The sequence below is a fragment of the Ciconia boyciana genome, chromosome 3 (genome assembly GCF_034638445.1).
Source record: "Ciconia boyciana chromosome 3, ASM3463844v1, whole genome shotgun sequence".
Taxonomy (NCBI): domain Eukaryota; kingdom Metazoa; phylum Chordata; class Aves; order Ciconiiformes; family Ciconiidae; genus Ciconia; species Ciconia boyciana.
In genome coordinates, this window is record NC_132936.1 from 112,618,074 (window position 1) to 112,643,923 (window position 25,850).

Here is a 25,850-nt window from a genome sequence, read left to right on the forward strand (position 1 = left end):
AATGGTAAGGAAACAAAAACTAAAACAGAATAAGTAGGACATAGGCAAAAATCCGTATACTCACGGCTGAATTTTCCTTTCATTGGAAACATGTAAATAAGCTTCCATTTCAAATAGATATGGAACAAGTAATCAAACTGGCAAAAAACCTGTCCCTAAATACTGTTCTAATTTCATAGTTTTTTTTATATTGTTGAGGAAATCATGGAGGTTTTTCTTGCCAGATCAAAACTTCTCAGCATTGTTTTTCCTTGTGTTTCCATAAAAGGCAAAGATTGTCCTAGAAGCTTTGGTAAATTAAGGAGGAACTGGCAGATGGTTTATGAATACGAGCAGTTTTGAAAAACAATCTCATTGCAAATTTGCTTTCAAGCAACTGCTCCCAACTCCAATTAATCTTCTATGAGAAATAGGGAGATAATGCTTTCATGCTTTTTGTTCCAAATATGGCTAATAAAAGAGAGAGATAGAAGAAGAGACTTAGAACCAAGCACTCTAAATAAAAAGTGTATCTCTTAGGTAAAAAATGATAATGTGTTTGTAAAGAAATCTGAAAACATCCCATAATCATTAGGAGCAAGAAAAAATAAATCAAATGGGAACAAAATGTGTAATGGAAAACAGTTAATACTATCATTATGGTTGTAAGTCTATTATTATACGTGCTTAGAATTATCTCTGAAAAGGAATAGATGAGGCAACACAAGGAATTTCAGCTTGTGCGTTGTTGGGATCCAAATTTGTTTTAAGATATCTGATATTTCAGCATTGTCTCATCAAAAGTTGTTATGTGAGGGTAGACTTAGTTCTGTTTCTTAAGATCATTCCTTTCAGATTTAAGGGGGCTTTATCTCTGACTTTAACCTCCCCCTCCATTCAAATAGCAATCATTTTCCATATCTAAATCATCTAAAAGCATCCAAAGCACAGACACTGTGATTTTCATAAAGAGAATTTCAGATTTTAACTAGAAATACAGCAATCAAAGCTAGAATTTTCTTCATTGGCACTGGTATCATGTTTCTAGCTACTTATTACTGATACAGAAATATTTTTTCATGAGCTTGCTATTGATATTGGTCCAAACTCTCTTCTCAGTATTTGCATTTTTTAAAACAATAATGAATGATGGCAGCAAAAGCAAAAAAGACGAATTTTATCTCTTGATTGTACTTGTTATAGCTTGAGTTTACGGGGGGATCAAAAGACCATCTGAAAACATTTTATCCAAATCTCTCCCAGCTGCAGCTTAGTTTGCCCCTTTCCATTATTTAAAATCTATATAGTTAAACCCCTAGCACATAAAAGAAACATGCAATCAAACTTTAAGATGTTTAAAATGAGATGTTGTTTATGGTGTCTGTGCACTCTCATTTTTTTCATACATTGAAATAGTTCCACAGTCCTTTCCAGACTGAAAGTATCACATGTTTTCACTGGACAGCCATATAATAGGACTATTAAAGAATTTTGTAATGATTAAATCCTTCATATATCTGAATATCCTCCTCATTTTTTACATCAAATAATGATGGCTCAGCTTCTAATACATCATTCTTCCACGGAATTATAAAAGAACAACAACAAACTCCCTTGACTTAAAAATGAAGGATCCAAAGAAGTGGTCTGAAGAAAACCCCCAAACTAAAAGTTTTCTTATGTGTGCAAACAATATGGTTGCTGGAAGACTCACAAGCGAGAAGTCTTTAAATGAATACTTTGTATTCATGTTCTTGTTACTATTCTCAGGACAAAATATTAGGCATAGAATATTGCCCAGTATCCCAGGAGTTAATGAAAAATGATAATTCAATTATATTCTCGTAGGGTCAGCCAGCAAGAAGAAATACATGCTGAAAGTAACTGAAATTAATACCAGAGGGAAACTAAAGCACTAAGTACTATGACAAACTGTAGGCTTTAAATCAACAGAATGTATGTAAATAGGATTTGGACTCCAAAGGGCTCTCATTCATTCGCTACTTCTTTCAAAACTCCAGCCAAAGGTCTGGTCTCTCATTTAAACTGGATATATATGCAGGAAACTTAAGAAGCCATCAGAGACGTATCATCACCATCAACTGTAGCCTCATTATTGAGTTGCATAGAGAACTAAATTCCATTTCCAAAGCCTTCCAAGGCCCAGAGTCCTTTTTTTTCATGATTTAGTGTTATTTTACATCTCTTTTGGTGACCAACCTCATTATATCCCTTGAGTGTTATTTGGGCTCAGACTATAGCATTTCTAGCTCAGCTAGAAATAGGAAGTTTGAATTAAGCATATTTTAGAAGTAATTTTAATGGTGCCAGCAAAGACTTTTTCTGTCTTTTGGAAAGTGTTTTTCCCTCACACTCAATTTATCCATGTATTATGTAAGACATTTACTTATAGTACTCATTCTGCTTATATAGTGAAGATTTCTTAGACTTTTTACAAGTGTCACCATCTATCATAAGGCTCCACTTAATGCAGTGGTCACTAATGGCATACATTTTACATGAATACTAATTGGGGGAAGGATCATACAAGTTTGGATTTTGTAAGATTCTTGTAATAGAGTCTGTAGTGTAGCTTTCATATGTTATCCACCCTTTTCATTCACAGAGATTTAGGTAGAATTAAAAAAAAAAAAAGGACAATCCACATACCTTTTTCTTTCTTGTACCTAAGGGTTTAGAAGATAAATTGGGTAGGAGCTGAAAGCGCTAACAATATATGGGGGAAAAAAAGAAAATATTGAGACAAACTTTCAATTCCTGGCATGCATTCATATTGACAATACATGATGCTGGAATATGAGGTACTGTTTCTGAGAGAAGCCATGTTACATCCAGATTAGAAAAACAACCCAAATCGTGTAAAAAGTATCAGTCCCCAACACGAAGGTTGTCTGTCTTCCCTGGGCCACAGAGACTATGCGCAGGGAAGCCGCCTTTCTCGACACTGAGAATCATGCATCCACCAGAGGGCAATGCTGCCGCTGAGAAGCAGCTGATTCCTAAAAATACAAAACTTCACCCCATCAAAACACTTAGAGAAATTCCATGAGTAGCCACAGAGAGAGAGAAACCCTGATCTAGCAGTAGGTTTTAGACTGATTTTTGAATGGGGAATATGGAAGTGATGGGCAGAACCTTGCCCAGAATAAAGTGATAAAGCTGTGATACAGAGTGGTAATTGGAGAGAAGGAAGCATGTCTTATCCATAAAATTTTACCTTTTTTGACAACAAAGAGGAATATATTTGAGAGAAGAAGTCTAATTTAAATACTGGCAGCCTACCGTCACTCAAAACATCAGTGGGATGTGAAACTTTTCATCTTGCTCAGCTTTGGTTGCTTCACTCTGCTTCCTATCAACAATGTCCAAAAAAGTCATTACTGTCTGCCAGAGAAGCTACAAATTAGTTAATAGTCTTAATACGGATTTTATTTAGAGAAGCAAACAGAGTAATAAAACTTTGCAGCCCCAAGCTGGCACTCTTCTTGGCAGCTGCAAATGGACCTGATAAATACAGAAGGCAACCCACTTTCATAAATACAGAAATTGTTCAAGCTTGCAGGAATCATGGCAAAAGATGAAGCACACAAGATTCTCTTCACCAGCTACAGCAGCATGAGAAATCTTTCATTGAAAACCCAGGAAACTTGGAACAGAGTCAGTGGTTCTTATTTAACTTCTCTACACTTCCAGGACAGCAGCTCTGAAAGGCCAGAGTTAAATCCCAAACTGACAGGCTGACACTGCTTTGTCAATAGAACAGCATTGACTTCAGTGGCTTGCAATCAGGTGTGAAAGTGCTAATGGCAGTTTTCATCCAGCTCAGCTTCTCAGACTTTAAAAACCTTTCAGTTCTCTCCTCTCTTCTTATAAAAAGGAAGAAACATTAACAGATTTTTTATTTTTCATGGAGAAGTGGCTGGTTAGCAATGATGATTTCAAAACAGCATTAAGCAAAAATTTTGTTTTATTCTCTAATTTACAGTACCTTAGAGCCACAAGCATTTTAACTTTCCGTTTACTATGGACTTCGCAGATTCAAAAGTGACCCTTTCTATCCTTCCATTCAGCCACCAGCTGAAGGAGAGCATGGTTTGCTTGTAATGTTTGTATTCAAGATTTAGAGTAGAGGGATGTATGTTATGAATAATTAATTGTGGCATTCCCAATTCTTGCATCCCTGCCCACTGTTCAGTGATTAGTCTTGTAACAAACCTAATCAAGCTGGGTTCTGTTCACATCCTTTTCAGGTTAGTCTCTTCTTCTTTGGGATAGGGAACCATGGGGATCAATTTATGGCCCTGGTCTTGGAGGATACCCTTACAAGGCTGAATCCAAAAGGTCATACTTTTCAAGAATTCAATGTGGTTAGGCTGATACTTCTTATAGCAGACTTAACATCTCATTTTGGGCTGGCAACTCATATCCTATTTAACAACAAAACAAAACAAAACAAAACAAAACAAAACAACAAAACAAAACAAAACAAAACAAAACAAAACACACACACTCACCTTCTTTACAGATGCTTGTTTTCCAGTGTCCTAAAAACCTATTTAATTTTACTAAACATGCAGTCTGATGGAAACCTCTCTGGAAAATGCAAGGACACTCAATGAAAAACTAAACTTGAAAGTGTAGTGGAGCTACACTCAGAAGCTTAGTGGAGAGAAAAAAAAGTTATCTGGAAAGAACTGAATGTGAAGGGACTGATGTTTTAAAGGAATTTAAAAAGACAAAACAGGACAACAAACCTGGCAGTAAACCATATACAAAATGAAGTGAAACTGAAATGAGCCACTTGGCCTTGAGGTTTTTAACTGGTTGTAATGATTCTCTGCTAGGGTACTGCTCTGTTTGCATCACCATTTTTGTCAGTTACCTACAGCTAAATATTTGTTGATAAATAAATCACAAGTTTCCATTAAGTATTTAAGCTTGCAAGTTACTAGGCATGAAACACCCTTTGTTTTGTAAAATTAAAACAATTATTTAGTTACTGCATTGTACATTATAAAATACAAAAGCATAACACAAAGTCTTAGCCCCACTTCATTAGAGCTCTTCATACCATAACCAATTATAGAAGTTCAGGGGCTTGATGGTCAGATGCAAAGCTGTGCAATTAATGAAAATAATACCTGAAGTCTGTATGGTGCCAGAAAGATATGGTTAATTTCTAGTTCTGGTTCCATTCCTTACCTCTTCTCTTTGCTTTAATGTATTTCTTAGGTGAACTTTTCCATATTTAGAGATCAGGCCGTCTAAATAATTAATCTTTCATTCATTCATTCTGTCCTTCTGTCTATCTATTTCAACGTCTTGTGTGACATTTTATATATTAATTGAGGTTGTCTGAAAATGTGATGTTTCCTGCTATCACCTAGTGTAAAAGCAGATTAAGGGTCATATCTGTAAGCTTTCTGTATGTTTAAACCTTTTAGAACATCCCTGTGCTGGCCATGTTTGAAGAATCCAAGCCTACGGAGTGGACCAGAGAATTCAGGATCCAATGCCATTTTTGTAAAAGTTACAAACATACATAGGGCACTGAAATATATATTGGCTGAAATATATAATAATGTTGGGACTAACATTAACAGCTCGGTATAGAGGTGCTCATTTCTTGCCTCATTCCCCTTTGGTTTTACAGGGACTTGCAGTGATTTTGTGTTCCTGAAGACTGGGGTTAAGGTATATCAGACTGGGCACCCACAAACAATCAGGAAATTATTTTGAAATGTAGATCAATGCAATTATTAAAAAAGAATGTGGCCAGCAATAGGTCATTTGTGGTTTAAAATACCTAAGTATATTCCTGTGGTTAATAAATACACTCTTAGGGTTAAGGGGTTGAAGCTGATATGTTGAATATACAGTATCTCTCCAATAGGTATGTTTTTATTGAATAAAAAGTTGCAGCCATTCGTCCCGTTACACTGATTTTGTTACCCGTATCTGCATTACCACTCACCTGCTCTATAAAACAACTTATGTTCATCTGACACACATGAAGTATAAAGATGTATGGTCTGACACAATTTTGCTATTCTAAAAACAGACCAATCTAAAAACCAAAGCAAATATACATACACACATGAATTTATTGATTCGAAATGTGAATTTAACAACACAATTGGGCAATTGATCGATATTCTCCTATCTTTCCTAGAGTAAGTAAAAAAAAAGGCTACCTATATAGCATTATTCTGAACAGTCAGGAAACTTCTGATCTAAATAGCTGTCATCAGATACTTGTCACGTAATAAAAACTGGGAATATTTTGATACTAAAATCAAAACTGCAATTATACTTTTAACTATGACTCATTGCTGATTTAGATTGTTGTGATTAAGTATGTTTCTTTATGCATACAAATTATATATTCAGTTTGCAGATTGTGTGAGAATTAGGACATCTTAGCTAGACATTATTGCTGCTAAGTGCTTGGACTTTGTAAGTGAATTTCCTAGCAAACACTATGGTTGCTTCTTGAAATCTTTCATTATTTCTGAAACAAATTTGGGGGTTTGGAAGTCTTTGTATAAAAAAATGTATAGGCAATGCCTGTATATTCTCATCTACTCATAAATATTTATTTTTTTAAAGAAAACCTTGGTAATCACAGTGAATTATTTCCTTGGGCAAAAAGTTCCATGTGGGTGGTTGAATGAGTGAAAAACAATTTTTGTGGAGGAAATAAATTGACAATAAGTGGTTTCACAACTGTACTCAAGCCAGTACTACCCATCATACTCAAAGGAAACACAATTTAAATAAATACTGCAAAGCAAAACAAATATAGTAACTTACATAAACAAATCAATACAAGCAGACAGCTAGTACAAGACTGAATGCAAACAGCCCATTTTATAAAAAAAGGTTACTGCTACACCATTGACCACTACCTATACTTAAAAAAAGAGGGACAGAGTTACAAAGATATTCAACAGCATTGCTCCCATTTAGGCACCTACCTACCATTGAAAGGAATGAGATTTTAGGCACCCATTAGGATTCAGATACCTTAAAATCTTCCTGGTCGACTCAGCAAGTTGTTGGTACAATACATATCATCAGGGTTTTCCTTGGAGTTACTTCTTTTTTTACATGACAGACAGAAAAAAGAAACAAACAACCTCCACAGCAATAGTCCAGAAAGACTCTAGAGAGGGTTTGTGCCAGGGCAGTGGTGCCTTTAGGACGTCCTGGTCAAATTACCAGACTGTCTTGTCCCAAGTATACCTTTAAATACCTCCTGGTCCTGCCCGTTTAGCAATGGTGTCCACAACCCAGAGGAGCAACGAGTGATAGTAAGACCACAGAACAGCCTAGGATTACACCTCATCCTGATGTGTTTGGCACACCCTGCCAAGATGTTAGGCAGAGGTTGCAGAGAAGGGACCATGAGGTAGCTGGTTAAAGCCATGGGCTTATCAGCAACTAGAAAGAAAGTACTCAGGCAGTGAGAAACTAAGAGGGCTGCCTGCAGGGCTGGGGAGATTTCCTGCAGAGTACAGGGCAGAGGGCACTTCTCACCAGCCTCCCACAACTCCCCTTAGAACCAAACCCCAAAAATCAATGGCCATTTCCAGCAGTAACACAACTCAACTCAACAGCTTTATTCCATACTGCAGTCCTCTGACCCTAGCAGTATCTAGGTATGCTTAGCTAGAGAGAAGATTTTTGTTCAGACTCTCTATGAGAAGAAGAAATGAAGTGTTTTTCATCCTCACCTATAACAAAGGAGGCTCAATTATTCCCTTCTTTGAGCTACTTTCTGCAAGAGCTTCTCAAGTACTCATCCATACAAACATGCATCCTAATCTGTGTTTGTCACTGTTATTTTTAATATGTAAGCCAATTATAGTTAGCTTTAAATAGAGAAGCCTAATGAGAAAATGTATCCCATAATTAAAAGGGAAAAGAATCAAGAACTTCCTGACAACATTAACTCTGCTGATTTTGCAGCAAGGTTGCCTACTCTTTCCTTCCATCTCTATATTTAAATTTTTGTGGGTTTTTTTCCCTCCTAATTAAAAAAAAAGTTAAGATATTTCTTGATAAGGAAAGTTAAGGATTTCTTGAGATAAAGTTTTCCATGTACAAACTTTTGCAACTTTTTCCGTTGCTAATTTAAGTCTTTACATATTCCTTTCAAAACCTCAGTATTGTAACAAGGGAAAATATGTTTCTACACTGGCAAGAGCCCAATTACACATTCTAAATATTGTACATAGTTAAAGTATAGCAGACCATCTTAAATTTACTGCCTGTCCATTTATTAAGATTAAATATACATTTAAGGAGAAAATTGTTTCTTCTTTGGCTATCTAAGTAAAGATCTATTTCACACACTTCTCTGTTCCAGACACAAAACTGTAATTATCTCAAGACTCCTATTTTGTATTAATATAGCCCTGTCAGCAAGCCAGAATGTTTAGTATGCACTGCTCCTCTGTAGGCGTATTAATGAAGAATTGCCTGCCATTGCAAAACATGTTAAATTCCAGCATTTCCATATGGTAAGATACCATGTCAAAAAGGTTTCAGGGCAGTGTTTTTTACGCTCCATGTCATCTAGCCAAGCTCTCTGCATTTGGAGACCCATGCAAAAATGTCACTCACAATAATTTGTGTAGATGCTCAAAATTTCTCCCCACATTTTCACTTGAGCTCTTTTTTGATTGGTTTAAGGAAAAAAAAAGTGGAGACTAGAATTGGCTAAAAAAGTAAATTCCAAGTCTCCAGTTAAAAATAAATTTTTAAAATAGAGTTTACAGTTAAAAATATATCTCACCCCATATAAATAATGAAAGGATAAGAAATGAAATGGAATTGTAAGTGAAATTTTATGACGTTTTATTTCAGAAGTACTAAAATGCACCCAGTCAGTGCTTCAGAGAAAAGCAGCCACTGGACTTCCCAGGGGACTTGAAAGTAGAACAGCTCCGATACATGCAAGATTTCTTCCATCCTCCCATGAGGAGGTTGATGTTCAAGTCCCGGGCTTTACTGAGGCAGAATGGGAAATTTACCCAAAATCTCAGCTGAGTCCTGTGTTCAGAGTTCACAAGCAAGTATCAAGAGAATGCTGTAATCTGATTATTATTTACTTAATAGTGAACGAAGACTGTTCTTTCTTGGACTGGTTCCCAAACGAAAGTTGTCATATATCCCAAAGAAAGCTTTTGGTTATTGACAAGTGGCTTTTGCAAACCTAATGCCTTTAATGCAAAGCTAAGGCATTTAACTGACTCTCCTGTTACTAGCTTCAGAGTCATGAACTCTTAAGTATGGTGATATAGGTTGTTTCAGTGGATTTAATGGCTAGAATGATTTTAATTTTAAACAAAAGCTGAGATGGAAAACAGAAAATAGGGAGAGTAAAAGACAAATGTTGACTTTGTAAAAAGAAATCTGATCTGGATTTTTTATGGAAGAATTCACGCACGATTTGTACGGTTCAGATAACCATTACTTCTAGCATCTTTAAAAGCTTTCAGTGCATGTTGCATAACTACAGGCTCCCCTGTAGTCAGAAAAGTCACTCAAACTCATGTCAAAGCAAGAATCTTTATTTCAAATTAATATTTTCCAGTCAAGATAAAATCCCCTTCAAAAAAAAACAAAAGGAAAAAAACCCTGAAACAAAACAAAATCAAATTATTTGTCAAGTTATTTAAACACAGTTTTAGGTTCATTTTGCTTTGACACTCATTAAAAATAGATGATTTTGACTGATACATTATAAAAAAGAATTAATTATGTAGAATATGAATTAAAGCTAATAAGATTCAATTACAGAAAACATGTTTACAGCATTTACTTGAGCTTGCTACCACACAAGCTGTTCTACTTCTTAACTATTCTGAAAAATATAACATCAAGACAGTCATTTTAACAGAAGTTGTCCTGTTATGGTCTCAACTTTGTGCATTCCACTGATCTGAATGATCTGAAGTCGCAGTTTTGAGTAGAGATAGACAAGAAAAATATGTCATTTTAATGATGCAAAATATCATATGATTGATGCTTCTGGCCACCTCTAAAAATAATTTTTTTTCTTCCAAACTTGACATGTACAAGTTGTCCCTCTCTTATTTGTTCAATGCTGCTGCAAAAACCTTTTGGTAGTCTGTTTTTCTGGTCATCCTTTCTCTTAGTCAGATGCAACTTCTCTGGAGAACGTTCTTAGGAAAAGGTCTCAGATCATTTAAGGAATGTGTAAACTTTTGATATAAGTAGCGCTAAAAATTCCTTGCAGGCCTGAAAAATCACATCTATCTTCATAGAATCATAGAATCATTTAGTTTGGAAAGGACATTTAAGATCATCGAGTCCAACTGTTAACCTAACACTGCCAAGTCCACCACTACACCATGTCCCTAAGCACCACATCTACACATCTTTTAAATACCTCCAGGGATGGTGACTCCACCACTTCCCTGGGCAGCCTGTTCCAATGCTTGACAACCCTTTCAGTGAAGAAATTTTGCCTAATATCCAATCTAAACCTCCCCTGGTGCAACTTGAGGCTGTTTACTCTCATCCTATTGCTTGTTACTTGGGAGACTGACCCCCACCTTGCTACAACCTCCTTCCAGGTAGTTGTAGAGAGCGATAAGGTCTCCCCTCAGCCTCCTTTTCTCCAGGCTGAACAACCTCAGTTCCCTCAGCCACTCCTCATCAGACTTGTGCTCTAGACCCTTCACCAGCTTCGTTGCCCATCTTTGTATACACTCCAGCACCTCAATGTCTCTCTTGTAGTGAGGGGCCCAAAACTGAACACAGTATTCGAGGTACGGCCTCACCAGCACAGGGGGACAATCCCTTTCCTAGTCCTGCTGGCCACACTATTCCTGATACAAGCCAGGATGCTATTGGCCTTCTTGGCCACCTGGGCACACTGACAGCTCATATTCAGCCAGCTATTGACCAACACTCCCAGATCCTTTTCCTCCAGGCAGCTTTCCAGCCACTCTTCCCCAAGCCTGTAGCGTTGCATGGGGTTGTTGTGACCCAAGTGCAGGACCCAGCACTTCGCCTTGTTGAACTTCATACAATTGGCCTTGGCCCATTGATCCAGCCTGCCCAGATCCCTCTGCAGAGCCTTCCTACCCTCAAGCAGATCAACACTCCCACACAACTTGGTGTCATCTGCCAACTTACTGAGGGTGCACTCCATCCCTTCATCCAGCTCATTGATAAAGATATCAAACAGACCTGGCCCCAACACAGAGCCCTGGGGAACACCACTTGTGACTGGCTGCCAGCTGGATTTAACTCCATTCACCACCACTCTTTGGGCCTGGCCATCCAGCCAGCTTTTTATCCAGCGAAGAATACCCCCATCCAAGCCATGAGCAGCCAGTTTCTCCAGGAGAATGCTGTGGGAAATGGTGTCAAAGGCTTTACTAAAGTCTAGGTAGACAACATCCACAGCCTTTCTCTCATCCACTAAGCAGGTCACCTTGTCATAGAAGGAGATTCTGGTGAGTCAAGCAGGACCTGCCTTTCATAAACCCATGCTGACTGGGCCTCATCACCTGGTTGTCCTGTACGTGCCACATGATGGCACTCAAGATGATCTGCTCCATAACCTTCCCTGGTAACGAGGTCAGACTGACAGGCCTGTAGTTCCTCAGATCCTCCTTCCAGCCTTTATTGTAGATGGGCATCACATTTGCTAACCTCCAGTCAACTGGGACCTCCACGGTTAGCCAAGACTGCTGATAAAGGGTGGAAAGGGGCTTGGTGAGCACTTCTGCCAGCTCCCTCAGGTGGATCCCATCCGGCCCCCTAGACTTGTGTGTGTCTGAGTGGTGTGGCAGGTCACTAACCATTTCCCCTTGGATTATGGGGCCTTCATTCTGCTCCCCATCCCTGTCTTCCAGCTCAGGGGGCTGCGTACCCAGAGAACAACTGGTCTTCCTATTAAAGACTGAAGCAAAGAAGGCATTAAGTACCTCAGCCTTTTCCTCATTCTTTGTCACTATGTTTCCCCCCTGCATCCGATAAAGGATGGAGATTCTCCTTAGCCCTCCTTTTGTTGCTAATGTATTTATAGAAACCTTTTTTATTGTCTTTTATGGCAATAGCCAGACTAAGTTCTAGTTGGGCTTTGGCCCTTCTAATTTTCTCCCTGCATAACCTCATGACATCTTTGTAGTCCTCCTGAGTTGCCTGCCCCTTCTTCCAAAGGTCATAAACTCTCCTTTTTTTCCGGAGTTCCAGCCAAAGCTCTCTGTTCAGCTGTCTGTTTTGAGGCCAGTTTGCACAGATGAATTTTGAAGTTTATCCCCTGACTTTTACCTATGGCAATGGTTGACTGTGAATCCACTATACCAATATAGCTATTTGTGGCTAGAAATACGAATGAATATTCAATGGTTACATTTTAATTTCAGATTTAAATTTGTGTTGGTTGCAATTTCTTCAGAAAACATTTAGAAGTGCATGTTCATGACACAATGAGTGGGGAACTATACGTAAGTTAAACTGCAGTCCATGACTTCTCAGTACCACACATATTGGGCAAAGGCTGAATCAGAGAATAAGAACAGATTTTCAGCAGTTATGCTATGCCATCTGTCCTTTAAGATCTTGTTCTAGCTGTTTTTCAGTCTCCTAGGAGGAGATCACTCAGTCTCCTAGGAGGAGATCACTAAGATGGATATCAAGATATCGAGAAATAATCTCTCCCTCTCTCCATCCTTTCATATGTCTCTCCCTTTTCTTCTCCTTGCCTCCCTTCCTCCTTTCCTTCCTCCCTTCCTTCTTTTTCCTCCTCCTTTCACCCATCTTTTCCCCCCTTTTTCTTTTCCACAGCTATACAACCATCACAGCAGCAACTGGAAACCAACATAAACACATCCAAGGTAGCTTTAAATAAGAGACACCGAGTATACAGGTATCAGTCCATTGACAGAAACCAATGCAGACTGCCTGACTCAGACTGTAAAGCTGCATGTTGGATTGGGAACCGTGCTAGGAGATTTGTCATGCCTGCCTGTCCCCTGGCCTGATGCACAGAAACCTGTCTGCTGCTGCGGCTCCTCGCAGGTACCTGCTACCGCTCCGTGCCTTGTACCAGATCTCCTTTCCCAGGAGATGCAGGGCTTGCCCAGGTCTCTTTGTTCTTCTGACCCATCCTCTGATTTCTAACCATGACCTCAAGCTGTTCAGAACTAAGCTTGCTCAGCAAAAACTGTGATTAATCAGGGTACAGATTTTGCTTATAGTCTGCACCTATTTAAAATGAGGGCATTCGTTTCATCTGTTTGTAAATTTTTCTAAGAGAATTTATTTGACCATAATCTGAGGAGCATGCTTGGAGCCACTGATGGCAATTACACAATGTGAAAAAACATACTCCCAATATGTACATGGAGAGGACATTTTTTAATTTTTTAACATCCTGATCGATTACAGTAATTATACATTTAGCTGGTCAACACCACCTAAATGATAGAGCTTCGTTCAGAGGAATAAATGGAACCAGCAATTATATCAAAGCTATATTTGGTTCCAGCTGATGTGCTGTTACCACATGAAAATTCAGATTATTTTCTGTGATTGTTTAAATCAGTGGCATGCCTTTCTCCATATTATATAATTTGTGAACTGTCTTTTGAAAATGCTAAACAAACTGAAGAACTCACTGGTTTCTTCAGCAAATGTGTGTATTGAAGACTGCAGATGAATTCCAGGCACTTCTTGCAAAAAAATTCATATGTGCAGCCACTTGCCAGTGTGGATTTCCTCAAAAGACAGAAGTCAAGGGAAAAAATCCAGATTCCTGAAATACCCCGAGCACCACATTATAGCAGAGAAGAAGTAAAATACAGAAAAAAGAAGGCTAAGGATTTGAGGTAGTATCATTATAGCATTACACTTACTGGTTTGTAGCTATGATAGTGTTAGTTTTAAAAATGCCATGGCATGTACAAACTATTTATTTTGTTTCAATCTGTCTAAACTAGCTGCTCAGTCTTTCTTTCACTAAGCTTTGGTCTGACTTGGTTATTCTGTATGACATTTAGAACAGGAGAATTGACTGACTGCTAAGCATCTAATATTTTGTCTCCAGGTAAAGATACAGGGTATCAGACTATGGCTGTAAACAGGATGGGAGGACAGTATAGATAATTATATTTTTGCTAAGCTGTTTGCCAACACTGTTGTACTGTTTTTTCAATACCTACATATTTTACTAACTACATTATACTGAAGATGTACATTCTGATGAAATGAAGTCAGCTATGGAGGACAACAACTACCTGTAATGTCACATTTTATCCTGCAGCTTTTTCAACAGCTGTTTTGTTGCAGTCACAAAAATACTGAAGAAAATAAATAGTACAATTACAGGATAATCATAAAATCAAACATGACCTTTTTTGTCATTTTTTTCTACATTTCTTTTCTGTGTGATCTCTAATCTCACCTCCCATAAAATGATACAATCTGATACAAATATCATAGGATTTCATTTTCCAGCAGTGGATGCTAGCTGACTGTTGATAAGTTAGTATATAAGTAACTCATGTTTATGTTTCCCCAATTAGCAAAGTTAATGCAAGACTTGCCTTGTATTCAGAACTCACCTTAAATCTACATAAAACAATTTTTTAAAATCAAGAAAATAATGTACCTGATTATAACATGATACAACATGACGTAATATATTGTTACATCAACATGTAAATGTTGATTTACATTTCTGTTCAATGACGGAATAATGAAAGCAGATCAGATTTTGAGATTTCTATTGTTTATACTACTTTGTGTTCTGATTAAGAGCAGGTGATAAGAGTACAAAAAAAGCGGGCAAATTTCAATAAAATTTTTATTCAATATATTTTGGAATATTATTTTCTCACACACCTTCGGGTGAGACAGATGATATCTGCATTGATACCTGTTTATTTCATCTTAAAAAGCATAAGACATACTTAACCTTTAATCTCCTTAATAAGCTGAACTGACCAGACAAAAATGTAATTTTCACTTTGCAGATTGGTCAAGTGAGCATGACACTGGAGAAGAATACACATCACATATTACCTAAAAGTTATTTCCTCTACCATGAACATCAGCTAGTTAAAAAGCAATGTTTTACAAAATACCTTACTCTACCTAAAACAATCTTTTTGCATTTCTTTCTAGAAAAAAAATCACTTCTAACAGGATTTGTCTTGCAAAAATTGTTTTCAACCTGCTACTTAGTATTCCATTTGGAAATCTCAAAGTTGTTTTGAGAGTATTGCCACATTTATCACAAAAAAAAAGAAAAAAAAAAAAGAAAAAAAAGCAAGATCTTCTCACCAGAGATGAGCAAAATCAGATTTCTGTCCTATGGGAAATATCACAGTTTCATTTGTTTTTATCCCAAATTGCCATGATAATGTGTATGTATTTGATACCAAATGGAAAAGAATTTCGAGTAAGCCCTGTTGATGATAACATTTTCACCAAGATACAGCTTTAAAGTCATATATTATCCAAAATTAATTCCATTAAACAAATTTGTATTTATTTTCAAATTCTATATTACATTCCAGACTATATAGAGAATTTATATAAATGGTAACGTAAAGAGAAAAACATTTTTGCTAGTCTGAACTAAAATTCACAGTATTTCTGGATTGTTTAGTTTTGCTTTTCTCTAAAAAATGTCCATGTAACCTGATCAATATTACTTTTGGTATTTTATGAATTAACAAAATAGTGTCTGATCAGTTTCTAACTTTATTATCTTAGATATTTTTAAATGATCCTCTGGATTTTTATCTTTAATTTCACAAAAGACTGTCAGAGTTGTATAAATTCTGAATATTGGATAAAAGCTTTTTTCTTAAATGGGTACTTTAATATTTAGGGTTGCTGAAGGCTGACCTCTACAACTACATGACTCAGGTGTAGTACATAGTAACAGTATTTCCCAAAGATGTGTTGAGCAACTGGACAGATTCATGCAAAGGGAAGAACTTTCCTGGTTTTAGGCATTGTCTTCCAGTCTTCGTTAATCAAAGTATTATCCTTGAATAATTAATACTTGGATTAAAACCAATGACATTTCAAAGTGACAATGAAGCAACCTGAGAAGTGTATTTAATTGAGAAATCACATCCCCAGAGAATTCAAGTCACTAAGCCATTCTTTCTGCGTTATAATAATTAACCACATCCCCTGTCAATTTTTACTGTTTATGATACAACTGAGGTTTCTTCCGTGCATATCCTTACTGATTGGCAAGTCTGTCCCTGTAACACATCAGTCCCTCCCTGGAGTTTTGTGAACATCAATTTTGTCATGCAAGTGTATTCCTGTTCTAAGAAATTATTTCATTTATTTGTATTTTTAATTCATGTGACATCATTATCGTGACCCTAAATAAAAGGATGGGATTTAAAGAAAGAGGTATAATGCATATGCTTTGAGGATCATTGCAGTCCCCCACTATGATAAATTGTTTATAATGATTACAGAGTTCATTTGTTCATTTTCAAAGTTCCAGCTTCAAGAACAATTTTAACCTGCTTTTCAGATGGCCTCTGGATACATTCTAGGTAGAAATTAGTCGGATTAAGAAAGAGAAGATTACAGACATTTAGGGCCTACTCTTTTAAAAAGCATGAAGAAACCCTGATGCTGCAAAGCCACATCAGTGGGAAAATGAATAGGTTGCTTTTGTCCTCCCATTACCTCTTTCAAGCTGTATTTTTTTCACAGTGGGACTATAGAGCGGATTGGCTCAGGTGCTCAGAATATTAAAGAAAATAAATTAACATTCAGCATGTGGAAATGTAATAAAAAATTTATTTTTTGGATCTGCAAGATAGACTTCTTATGTGATAATACTGGCATCAACATTTTGTGTGTTAATCCTGTTATTTTCCTGATTTTATTAAGGGACCTCCTTGCACCTACTATTGTCTATTCAATTTGAGTACCTTGCTCAGGCCAGTTTTGCTAGGCAGTGATGCAACATTTTTTAACGCAGCAAAAAAGCACTGGAATAGCCATTATCAAATAATAATAATAATAAAAAAATACTTTACGTGCATTGTCTACTTCATGTGGGAGAAGGCAGTAAGCTCCACTTCAACAGAACTTCTTCCTCAGTCAGTGACTGCAGAGGGTGCTAGTGGCAAAGCCTTTTTGGCTGTACCAGGCATATTTCCTCTCATCTTGAAACGTCAGTCCTCTTAAGAGAAAATGGGCACTGAGCTTTGTAAAGGTGAGCCGGTGCCATGTGATAGTATCTTTTGTGGAATATCTCCTGAGGGTGAGGAGCATGGGAAGCTCACAGAGAGGCAGAGTGTTGTATCCTCCTTGCAGTTTGCTTGCGGGACTTCAGGTAATGTTGGCACAATATAAAAATAGGACTAAAATTATTTCTGATATGTTTACCACTTGGCTAATTAAAGAACTAGGGACTTCCTCATATCTAATTACACAGAAAAAAATCTTTTCTTTTTAAATGACGCTTTAGAACAAAAATTGATCAGGTTAGGACAATCTTACTGTTAATTGGTATATTTTTTATCTGTCTCAGTAGGAGCTTTAACCTGTGGTTATTGTTCCAGTACTATAATAGTAAAGATAACAAGTTTTATATAAAATTGTGACTTGATTTTATAAAGGTTATAAACAAATCCATCATCAGCTGAAGTCAACAAAATGTAGAAGGTCAGCAATTTGCTAAAAAACAAGTATAAGATTTAAGGAAACTAAGGCTGACTAAAACGTAAGATTTAATAGATATATGTATTTACTGTTTGCAGTTTAAAACTTAAATAAACAAACTTGATTTGTTTACAAGAGCACTTTAATATCTACTTAATATGTTATGAAGAGATTTGCAGTTCCTATGTTTTGTGAGAAAAGCTTAAGTTACGTTGTTTTATAGAACTGAAATCCAGAAAGCTTATTATTTGTTTTTTCCTCTAACGTGTAGCGTACTGTAATTTTAGACTAAAAAGAAATACAAGAAAGATGGAGAAAAAAAATCACTGATTGTTTCTGCTGTAGAATGGTGATTAGTAAAAGGGACAATGTAGCTGTGATATGGTGAAACTTGCTAATACGAATTTACATGAAGTTCATATACTAAAGGAAAAACAAGAAGGTTAAAATTCAATTAAGTCTTGTTTTTAGAATGAAGTGAACCTAATTATTGCTGTTTGTGTACTTTTTACTACAGCTTTTCTTTTGTACATCTAATTAAATGTCAACAACCAATGAATTGGTCATTATGAAGAGATAATTGACCATTATAGCGAGTTCACTTTCCCTTAGGGAAGAGTGAGATACCATATTTTATGAAGGTTGATTGTCTCATGTTAATGGTCACCTCAGTTTAACATTTCTGTAAATGGAATCTTCATTTTCCATTTGTGCAGCTGGCAGTTTTTCACTCTTTTTATATCTAAAAGAAATTAAAAACCAACTTGCAGTGCCACAGACATATACCAGGGGAAAACTGCCAAACATGTCTAACTGGAAAGTAGAAAAAGCCTTAGTTAAAAAAAGTTTTTTGTTGAGATAAAGGTCAATGAAGTTGTAATAGCAGCCAACAAAGCTGTAATATATTTATGACTTGGCAGTTGGCTAGAATGAATTGAGGCAGACCCAGTGACTCCAGCTGAAATAATAATTATTAAAAAAGGTAGAAGCCTGCTCTGCAGCTGAAGCGTTTGCATTTCCTTATGGTATTTATACTGTTCTCTCAATCTGAACATCATAGTAATTTCAAAAAACAAAGCAACCTTTTTTTTTTCTAAACAAGAAAAAAAGTTTCTTTCCGTTTTCTAAAAAAAAAAAAAGTTTAATTCTTTTTTTTCCTGCTGTTTCTTAGTTATTGCTCAGTTTGCAGAAAAAGATGATCATTTCATCTTTGTTTTCAAGCAACATGAAGTCCTACTCTTTTACTAACATTTGGCCTTTTCTCAATGAACCATGTCCTCAGAGTTCAACAGAGGCCATTAATAAAAGCCCAAAGCCAGTTATAGATTGTCACACCTTCCTGTCTGCAGAACACAAATTAATTTATAACATTTATTTTCTACTCTGAGGTTAAAAGGCTGAAATTATGGTCTAAGGGGCAAAAAATTAAGACATAGATAATATCTTCACAAGGAGTGAGTAATTTGTTTTATCTTTTCTTATATTAACTTACCTTAAAAATAACACTGTTGTACCACATTTGTAAATAAGCTTAAGAAAGCATACAAAAATATAGGGAATATTGGAAATAAAAAGCTATTTGATAAACTAATTGTAATTTTTGTAATACTGACATTTAACATCTTCTCAAAGCTATTCTGGTCACTGTAAAAACGCACAGTAGGAAACAGTTCCTATTGAAATTGTAATAGATAGGCAAATGATTGGAGAGGTTAGTGAATGTTGAGCAGATACGCAGTTCAGGAAAGTTGCATTTCATGAGTTTATGTGGAAGCACTGAGGAGCAGCTGGATATGGACAGCCTTTACAATTGGAAGGTTTGCGAGGTAGTAAAAATGCATGTATCTTCCGGGATGAAGGAAGGCATGTTAGTGTTCAAGAGGTGACCAGGGCATCTGTACTAAATAATTAACTTCATTAAAGAAAAGAAAAACAAGCAGTTTCTATTTTTCACGTTAAAAATTGGGAGCAGAACCTTTGCTATGCTCTGGTTTTGCTAACTGGCACCCTACAGCTAGTCCCTGACCTCAGCAGAGACATAAGGATTACACTGACTTCAGCAATATTCTTTTCCTACACTCAGAACTTCTGAAGATTTTGAAAGCAGACGTGAACAGTTTTCATCAATAAATAATTCCAATTGATAATAATTTCATAGCTGATACACATTTTGCTGGCAACCTGAAGGCTATGCCTAGTATTGGTAGGGTGACAGATTCAATACTAATTCTGTCCCAGTTTTATACATTTTTTATTTTTAATATTTCTTCTTCACTCTTATATCCCAGAGTTATGTGCTGTAAGTCTTGAGTAGTGCCTGATCAGAACAAATTCTGTGCTTTAGAATTGCTGCAGTGGTATAAAATTTCGCCTCCATCATCAATGTGCAGTTGTTAACATGAACCATGCTTTTTTAAAGATTACTTCTGGAATTACTTGGCATATGCATGATGCAAACTCAAGAGTTTTCATCTAAAGTTACTAATCTGGAGGAAAAAACAGATTTTACACTATCAGAAAAGTCTGCATGAGAACCAGAAGAGGATTAAAGGTCTTGACTTTCTGAGCATACATTAAATCCTCATAATGAGAGGTAAAATACACACATGGGAAACAGAAATTCCGGTCTTGGAAAATGTAGCTGACAACACCACAGTATAATTCTTTTAAAACTTTTACGAACTGTGATACATGTAGGGTATATATGTATCTCCCATCTGCTCCTTGAGATGAAAGCGAATTATCTAGTCAAGAATGGGAAGGAACTATCTGCATCAGTGATTTCTTATGTCTAAACTAGCTAAGCTTTTTCCAGAAAAGCAGGTTTTTTTAGTCTGGGCCTGTTGTTTCTGGGAACTGTGCCAGTATCTCTATATGATATTTTGCTTATTATCCTGATATAATAGCTTGATAGTTTCTGATCTTTTTCACAATGTAGACATACCCAGACAATTTTGTAAGCACAGTCAAATGGTCCCTTGCTTAAATCTCCAGAAGGTATTTAGGCATTAATGTCTCTTTGAAATCCCAGTCAGCAAAAGAACATTAATAGCTTTGTATCGTGGCTACTTGAACTTACTTTTCAATCCAGATTCCTGTTTCAATTCTTACCTTATAGATCATTAATTATATGAGAAAAGGAGCTGTATTTTTAAAAGTCACTTTATCAGATAAGTTGTAAAAAGGGATAAACAGTCTCCCTAACAAGTCCTTAAATCAGAGGGGAAACTGGTTTAAAACAAACAAGCAAAACTCTTCCAGCATATAGAATTTTTTTTTGTACATCCCTCTTCTCAAAAAATCCCCTATTTGTTTCTGCCCACAATATTTTCAGCAAAGAATAAGATACTCCAATTCTGAAAAGCCCTTATGAATGAAGTCCAGTAACATTTTCAGTGAAAGTAGTTTGGATACCTCTCTGAAAATTCAGGGAAAAAGGGATAGAGGTGGGAACAAATTAATTTGTGAACAGTTCCAGTTTTAAATCAGTCTTTCAGGATTTTATATTCCCTTTAATAGTTCTTTTATTATTGAATTATAAGGCTATAATTTACATCAAGACATTGGACTCATTGGATTAAAGAAAAAGCATATCTCCTTATCATGAAAAAAACCCCAGAGACTGTTCAAATTATCTGCTAAAGTAAGAACATACTCCATTTAATATTCTCTTATTCTCTTTTATTGAACTCAGAGTAACCAAAGCACAGTTAATTTCCAGAAAATAGACCTGTGACCATAACACTATGCAAAAGTACATACAGGTATGTACGTCTTTTGTTACAAGACTCCTTATTTTTCAGCACAAATTCTTTAACTTTTGTTCACTTTTTTTCACATTGCATTGTGGACCTGCCTTTGGGAACCACTTGCTTTTGACAGGGAGTGACAATATCCTAATTTTGCAATCAGCAGTGCTTTAACTGGTGATGACCCCTAGTACTTGAAGTGTTCCAGTGGCCAACTTTCCTTACATTACAAATTGTATATAGAAAAATGTTTCTGATGAGGAGCTATATAGCTTTAGTATCTTTTTTTACACAACACATTCACATTGTGGAAATGTGAGAAATGAAGCTAAGGAAATAGCTCCCATTTAGGAGATGACAACAGTTTTCAACAGTCCCTCTGGTCTGTTTTGGATGAAGACGGGCCTGCTGCAGAAACCCAGGGCACTATCCACCTCCTCCTTTCCCTGCTGGCCTCCTTCCTTTGGCAGGCAGAGGGGTGTTCAGGTCACCCAGCAGCTTTCCCCAGCACAGCCCTGTACTCAGCTGTGTGACAAAGCCCAGCATGGGAGCCATGATCAAACCAAATCTGCACTAGAGCACAGCTCAAAAGCCACAAATTGACCACTCTTGCCAATGGGAATCTTGATTCTCCTGCTTGTGGTGTATAATGATCTCAACTTGCGTTACAAACAATAAATGTCGAACTCTAATGAGCAAAGCTGGAAAACCCAACCCCAGAGCTTAGAAGACAGAGGACTAAAATGAAGAGCCCAGAAATCAGTTTGAAATCTCATGAGTTTCACTGTGATCAAGAATCAAAACTGACTTTTAAATACTTAGCATAGAATCAGGTCTTAGAAGTAAATTGGCAAAAAAGACTCTTACTACCCAATTCCATGGCAAATCATGAAAATTAACTAGCCTGAAAGACCATATGGACCACACTGAAGTCCATAAATTAAGTACCCCTGCACCTGAGAGGCAGAGATACTGCATCCTGCTAGTTAGCAGTCCATTGAAGTTGATATCCTACTTCCTGAGAAAATGCTACTAGAATATAATAAAATTAAAAAAAAAAAAAGAAAAAAAGAAGGAAAAAAAGATAACTTCTATGCCTAAAACAAGAAAGCTGTTACAGACTTTAGAGATCTCTCATTGGAGCCTAATCCTGTACTATATCAGGTCACTTAAACTTCATAGAGTGTGGAATTCCCCATCTATTCCTCTTTTATGCATTTATTTTTGGCTAGCTTGAGTGTAGTGGCCTCTTGCGTGCCACTCCACATGTGATCTGCCCTGACTTCCATTTCTAGATATAACTTAGTATGTGAAATTTCTCTTTGGGATCTGAGCACCCCCAAACTTTAGGCAACACTTCTCATCTTTTCATTCTTTTTCGATCTGGGTCTCAATAGCTACACATCTGAGTCATGACAACACTGTAAGTGAAATTTGTGACATTTTATTTAAAAAATCAAGTGCTTTTTTTTCCCCCTGAAATGCAAACCTTAGAAAATGAAATAGATAATAATTTAAAAGGATAGATTGATTTCTAGGTAGATCTGTGAAAACTCTGAGATAAATCTGCAAAATTCCCACTTTGAAATTATAACTTTACTACTGGCTTCACATGTTTCTCATCCATAAGAAAAGCACTCATATTTGCTCCAGTAAGCTAACAATGCGTAGCAGAACCGGTTTAGAAGTCCAATGGCAACACATTCAAGTGGTCTAGTTACTTTAACTGAGATGCTGAGTTCTTGCAATAGTTATGGTCATTTGGGTTGGATCATTAATATTACAAAAAGAATACTCGAATACAAAGGTCTTTTAATTTCCTCAAATTGAGAGGTGTATTTAATACACATGTAGGCTCATCTGAAGCAAAAAGTGCTAGGAGTAAAATTGGGGAAACTTGAGAAGGTGGCCAAATTAATGTTTTAGAATGCATTAAAAGAGCTCCCCCAATATTCTGAAGGCCTAAACGGAAAAGTTCTTTAACTGTATAATCTAGACAATATACAACTCAGATAATGAACATTTTTCCTTTAACACATCATCTGATAAACAGCTGTACTGCATGGTTCATATCTCCTGTGTTGTTTGAGTTCTGCTTTTGCAAAAGTCAGTCTGTTTGAAGAATACAATACAGTATGTTGTCTTAAATGATTTCTATTCTCTCTATCCCTGGAGAACTGGTCATCAAAGATTTACAACAGGCTATGAAAAAATGATGCTGAACTGACAATACCTTTCATGAAAGGGAGTGGCTTCAAAGTTCAGTAAATGAGACAAATATTAAGCCTGATGTATGGGCTTTTCTTCAGAATACACCTTTAGCATTAGTAAAAAAATCTGAGGAACACATTAGTTTCCCACAAATAATTAAAGCAAAGAAAAAAACATACATACAATCAAATACTGTACTTAGAGAGGAAAGGTTTATTAAAGTAGCTTTATATTAAGGGAGAAACAAATTTTACAGAAACTGCCTGGCTCATGTCTGCAAAAGCCATCTTTATTGTAGGATGACAAATCCAGAGGGGGAGTACTTGACTACTGTCCTACCAGTTGAACAGGGACTAAATCAGATGTCTTAGAGAATATTATTATTTTTCACAACTTCCTGCTTACTTAGAGTGATGGTGTGTGGGATTTCAGCTTCCTTTCTGGCCCCGCACTTTTCCACACACTTGTGTGTGAGAGGTGGTCACGGCTACTTCTTCCTCCCCTCTTGAGCCAAGTCCTTAGCCTGGGATACCTATGATTCCCAGATGAGGGACTAATAGAGCACATAACACTTCTTTATGTGGTTACAATAAGCTCCATTTCCACCATTTTAATTTCATAATCATAAAAAATATTGTGATAATAGCTCACAGTGATGTTTTGGGTACAGTTTTAAGAAACAGTAATCCAATTATGTTAAGGTTTAGCTGCATAGCCCTGAAATTACTCAGACTCTAAGTGACAATTGAATGGCTGTGTGAGAGACAAAATTGTAGCTACAGCTTACTTAGAGCTGGACCACTGCATTAACTCTAACAGGCTTTCTTAAAATGTAGGACCATATCTGAGATGAGATTCATTCCCATCCTGCTAGCTAACATGGAAGTTTTAAGCAAGGAAGTAAGAAGACCAAATTCTGCTGTCAGTTACACTCGGTAAATGTGCCGGTCATTCAAGATGTACAGAATTTGGATTTGAGGATGGTTTTATCATTTGCAGCTTCCCCAAAACTACTTCATCTTTTTAGAGAACAGATGCTCAGCCCTGCTGATATATGGCTGAAACATATGGCTGTGGATCTTCAAGTTAGGAAAGATATAAATAAAATATGCATGACTTGAAATAATATCATACAACACTATACATATAGCTGTCTTAGCAAAAGTCCAAATTAGGATGGCTAAATATTTATTGAGAAAAAGAGGATATTGTAATATTGTTGTGCCACAGGGAAAGAAAGGAGATAGTTCAGTATGCAGTGGAATTCCATACCAACACCTTGTGTACCTGCAACTGCCTGATCCTAAAAAGACCTCAAAAGATGTAAAATCTTGGGTAGCAGTACACATTTCTTAAGAACTGTCAGCAGGGAACATGCCAAAAATCCCAGCTGTCCTATAAATGTATTTGTGAATTGCTTCATCAAAATAGTAATTTAGTCCATAGACTAGAAATGAAAAATTATCTTTTTAGATCCAAATGTATACTAAGAAATAAAGTAAAAGCTATGATTTTTTTACTAAGGTAGTTGTTAATGCAAACAGTGTTTTAGACATAGTTGAATAATGTACTCAGACGTCATGGTCAATTCAAATCCTTTTTATTAGAAGTAGCTTTGCAGCTGGCTATAGCATCTGTTGGTTAAGCTAACAGGAAAAGTCTGCGAATTTCCTTCATCATCTAGCCCATAATGTAAAAAATCTATGATATTAACAATTTTTTCAAATCATAGGATCATATTATGTGATTATTATTTTTTTTTAACAGGAATCAATCAAAATACCTGCCAAGAAATCAGCACAACTATGTTCCAGATAGTGAAGAAGTAACATAGACCATTCCTTGAAAGAATGTGTAATGATCTCAATGCATTTTTAGCACTAGGAAAAAATAGCACTGTATTACTTTCTATTTTTGTAGATAGACGTAATTATAACATACGGTAGATTAATTATTTTGGGCCATAAAGATCTTGGAAAACTGACTGCTTTTTTTATTTGGCCTTGTATGCTTGAGTTTGATTTGATTTGGAGGAAAGGAGAAAGAGAAGTTTTGCTCTGATTTTCGGTGTGACTAAGGTGAGAAATAAAGAGCATACTGTTCCTGGAAAACCACCTCAATGTATCTGCACCAACAATCACAAGCAATCAGAGGACACTTGAATACTGGTTGTAGTTAGGAGGAAATTCTTGCTTG

The 25,850-nt window shown here is 36.4% G+C and overlaps 1 protein-coding gene across 18 annotated transcripts in view; it reads right to left on the bottom strand.

Moving 5' to 3' along the window:
• Window positions 1–25,850, bottom strand: part of NRXN1 (neurexin 1) — a 728,334-nt gene that overhangs the window by 591,384 nt on the left and 111,100 nt on the right. The window lies entirely within an intron of this gene.